The 4,725-nt window shown below is 47.9% G+C and overlaps 1 pseudogene; it reads left to right on the forward strand.

Moving 5' to 3' along the window:
* Positions 1 to 279: 279 nt before the first annotated feature.
* LOC100410537 (hepatocyte nuclear factor 4-alpha pseudogene) lies at positions 280 to 1,432 on the forward strand (annotated as a pseudogene).
* The last annotated feature ends 3,293 nt before the right edge of the window (positions 1,433 to 4,725 follow it).

Raw genomic sequence — 4,725 nt, forward strand, 5'->3', positions numbered from 1 at the left:
TGGGGCCAGAGTGGACCTCAGGTCTAGCCAGGTGGCCATTGCCATGGAGACAGCAGCAGTCCCTAGCCGCGGTTTCCCTAAGTGACTGGTTACTCTTGAAGGTATCCACCCACCTTGGGTGATTAGAAGAATCAATAAGATAACCGGGTGGTTGCAGCTGGCCGCACTCACCGCCTTCCTGGTGGACTGGCTCCTGGTGGCTCTGCTGCTGCTGTGTGTGGGACCCTGCTCCTCCATTCCCCCGCTCCTCCATGGGTCTCCGGCTGGGTGGACATGGCCATGGTCAGTGTGAACGTGCCCCTCTGGCTCCAGTGGAATGTCCTTATGGCACGTCCCCGTCAGAAGGCACTGACCTCAAGGAGCCCAACAGCCTGGGTGTCAGTGACCTGTGTGCCATCTGCAGGGACTGGGCGACAGGAAAACACCACGGTGCCTAGAGCTGTGACAGCTGCAAGGGCTTTTCCAAGAGGACTGTGCAGAAGAACCACATGTACTCCTGCAGATTTAACCACAGTGCGTGGTGGATAAAGACAAGAGGAACCAGTGCCGCTACTGCAGGCTCAAGAAGGGCTTCCGGGCTGGCATGAAAAAGGAAGCTGTCCAAAACGAGCGGGACCAGATCAGCACTCGAAGGTCAAGCTATGAGGACAGCAGCCTGCCTTCCATCAACTCGCTCCTGCAGGCCCAGGTCCTGTCCCAACAGATCACCTCCCCCGTCTCCAGGATCAACTGTGACATTCGAGCTAAGAAGATCGCCAGCATCGCAGACGTGTGTGTGTTCATGAAGGAGTAGTTGCTGGCTCTCATTGAGTGGGCCAAGTACATACATTCCCGGCTTTTTGTGAGCTCCCCCTGGATGACCAGGTGGCCCTGCTCAGAGCCCATGCTGGTGACCACCTGCTGCTCAGAGCCACCAAGGATCCAGGAAAGATCAAGCAGCTGTGTTCCCAGGGGCAGGTGAGCTTGGAGGACTACTTCAACGACGGCCAGTATGACTCACGTGGCCGCTTTGGCCAGCTGCTGCTGCTGCCCACCCTGCAGAGCATCACCTGGCAGATGATCAAGGAGATCCAGTTCATCAAGCTCTTGGCATGGCCAAGATTGACAACCTGCTGCAGGAGATGCTGTTGGGAGGGTCTTCCAGTGATGCACCCCATGCCCACCACCCCCTGCACCATCACCTGATGCAGGAACACATGGGAACCAACGTCACTGTTGCCAACACGATGCCCACTCACCTCAGCAACAGACAGATGTGTGGGCGGCCCCGGCCCAGGGGGCAGGCAGCCACCCCTGAGACCCCACAGCTCTCACCACCAGGTGGTCCAGGTCTGAGCCTTATAAACTCCTGCCAGGAGCCGTCACGACAATGGTCAAGCCCCCCTCTGCCATCCCCCAGCCGACCATCACCAAGTATATGTTCTATACATGATCTTAGCCAAAAGAGGTGAAGTGATTTTCTTTCTGGAACTCACACAACTAGGAAGTAGCTGTGTCAGGACTTGAACCCAGGTCTCCCTGGATCAGAACAGGAGCTCTTAACTATAGTGGCTGAATAGCTTCTCCAAAGGCTCCCTTTGTTCTCACCGTGATCAAGTTGAGGAGCTTCCGGCTCCCTTCTCCAGAGTTAGAAACCACCTCTCTTTCTTCTGGGAGCCCTGCCCACTCCCAGAACTAAGATTGGCCTGAGGCTGCACCAAAATTCACTTAGGGTCAAGCATCCTGTTTGCTGATAAATATTAAGGATAATTCATGACTCTTGACAGCTTTACTCTCTTCATTCCCCAAGACTAGGGGAGGGGCGGCAGGGGTCTATTTTCTGGGAGCCAGGCTTATCTGGCCTGTTGGCATGGGGATGGGACAGTGTGCCCAGTAGGGGCAAGGGAGGACTAAGCAGGCCTGGGTTTGAGGCCTGCTCTGAGGACTGTCATTCCAGGTGCATTGTGGAAACATTAGTCCCCAGGATAGAACAACCAGCATGTCATCTATGTGGAATCTTGGCAGTTTTGGGGACATTTTGGAAAATGACCAGTGTGAGCAAAAGTAATGTGTCCTGGAGATGTGATTAGGTAGGAGGAAAACTGTTGGTCTGACTCATGCCCCCTGCTCAACACTGATCATCTGAGTGGATGGAGCCAGTACCCCAGTGCCCAGAAATCCCATCATTAGTGATTGTTCTTTATGCGAAAGAGGCATGAAGAAGTATTGAGGCAATGGGTCAGAGAGGAGTCGCCACACCCCTAGGGCAGTCCCAGCCAAGTCTCCAATCCCAGGAGAGACTGCTCCCCGCTTAGATCCCCAAGCCTTCCTCCACCACCTCACTCAAGTGCCCCCGAAATCCCCACCAGACAGCTCAGCCTGGTCTGCAGCAAGGCAGGGAAGCTGAAACAATTTCTAGGCATTGTGGTCATTCTGCTCTGTTCCTCCTCTCCTTCCAGTGTTGCTCAGGCCTCTGTCATGGGAGCAAAGTTTAGATAAGAATGTCCCATGGAGCGCAGTGGGCACAGTGGCCCTTCATGGGAGCAATCTTCTGGAGCAGGGGGTCAGTTCTCTGCTGAATCTACCCCTTTCTGGGTGAGAAATGCATTCTACTTTTATCAGTTTATTGTAATGTGAGAAACACAAAACAAAGTTTACTTTTTTGATTCTAAGCTGACATGACATTAGAAAAATCTCTCTCTCTTTTTTTTTTTTTTTTTTTTTGCTACCTGAGTTGTAGTTCTAAAACATAAAATCTGATGGACTAACAGGGTTGCTGGGGGTACAAGTGTGGGCACAACACCTCCCCCACCAAGACACCCTGATCTTCAGGGAGCTCTCAGGAGCTTCTAAAATCTGCATGGCTCTCCTGAGAGTGGCCAGAGGAGAGGAGAGGGTCAGAAATGACCATTCTTCTATTTCTTGTCATGACCAAGACAATTACTTTTTGCCAAATTTTTCTGTGATCTGCCCTGATTAAGATGAATTATGACATTTACATCAAGCAATTATCAAAGCGGGCTGGGTCCCATCAGACCGACCCACATCTTTCCATGGGTGTGAATGTCATCAGGTCCTGCCCCCTGATGGGGCAAAGAAACAAAACATTTCTTATTTTTGTATGTTTTAACAAAAGTTTATAAAACAAAATTAATGGTGCATATGTTTTCTAAAAAACAGAGAGAGAGAGAGAGAGAAGGCTAGACTTTATCAGTAGTTTTCAAACTTTGGCATCAATCACTTTGGTACCACAAAATAGAAATCCAGAGACTATTGGGCTTGTCCTCAAAACCTAATGAAAATCCTATATTTCCATGATGTCTGTTTATAGCAACTCAGAATTGTACCAATTGATTAATAGGCATGGCTGTTATTAATAAAAATGAGGACAAAATAAATTGTTTTTCAATAAATGCAGTTTGCTGAATTATTTTCAAAACATGGATTCCATAGAAGTCTCCAGTAGAGGAATATTTGGGAACCGTCTTTAACATTCATTCTTGGAGCAAATTCTGTGTAAGCATTGATTAACCCTCTTCACTCTCTTGCCTATATGGGGCAAATTGAAGTAAAACTTATTTTTTTTCCTTCCTCAATGTTATTCTTTCTGAACTTTTTGCTTTCCATTTTTTCCCTCTAATGGTTAGTTCATAAGCAATTATCATCTTCTCATATGCGGAGCATAACGGATCAAATGAGATCATTTAGCTGGAGTCCCTTGAACCTGGTAAAACTCAGAGAATGCAAGGTACAACGATTAATATTATTGACAGTCACCTCAGTAAGGAGGGAGGGCAAAGGTATGGCAAATATTTTTACTCTGAACTGCCACTTAGTTCTCACTCCACTACACCTTTGCTATTTCAATAAAAACTCTTAGGAGTATCAGTAAGAATCTTCCAGGCAGAATTTTTGAGTGTCCACAGAGACAATCTGATAGAGTTAGGTAAAGTGCACACACCCATCTGGAGGAGGTGGGGCAAGGAATATTGGCTTTAGTGTGACTGAGTATCTTCAGGTTTAAGTCAAACTGAATTAAATACACAGGTGTGGCAAAAAGGCTCGGGGAAAATTTGACACCCTTATCCAACCCCCTTTCCCATACTCCAACATCAGGTCTGGTATTGGGAGATGTGGGGGAAAGGGATGCCATTGTTCACAGCAAGGACCAATGGGAATCTGCCTCACATAGGGTAGCATTTGCCTTTCTCTCCAGCCCTCAGAGCCATTCTCTGGATTAAACCTGAGAATACACAACTTCTAATATTGCTCCTTCCTGACACAGGCTGGTTTTCTTGCTAGAGAGTCAGTTGAACTTTTTTCAGATTGATGTCATCTACCTGTCATCTGCTAATTAAGGAAACAATTCCTGAAAATGAACCCTGAGGCAACAGCAGACATGACACTGGCTAGACCTTTTAAGGTAGCTAAGTGAAAATTTAACCACTGGGTAGAAGGACTTGCTCGGTGAAGGAGACATTCTAAGAGGACTCGGCCTCATGGCAGGGCAGGCAAGCTCAGGGAGCCCATCTAATGTTAAACAGTTATCTCACTGGCAACACTGAAGAACGAAGACATCGATGGCTCATCAGTTCAACTTTGCTTCTGACACAGAACAAATCTTCCTATGAATTGCCAAGAATCTGGCTGATTTTTCATGAAAGCTGAAATAGGATATGAAGTGAGTAGAATTAGAGATTTTTAAGCCACTCCAGAGGCTCCTTTGGAGGAAAAACCCAAAGCAAA

This window comes from Callithrix jacchus, chromosome 3, assembly GCF_049354715.1.
Source record: "Callithrix jacchus isolate 240 chromosome 3, calJac240_pri, whole genome shotgun sequence".
NCBI classification, from domain to species: Eukaryota; Metazoa; Chordata; class Mammalia; order Primates; family Cebidae; genus Callithrix; species Callithrix jacchus.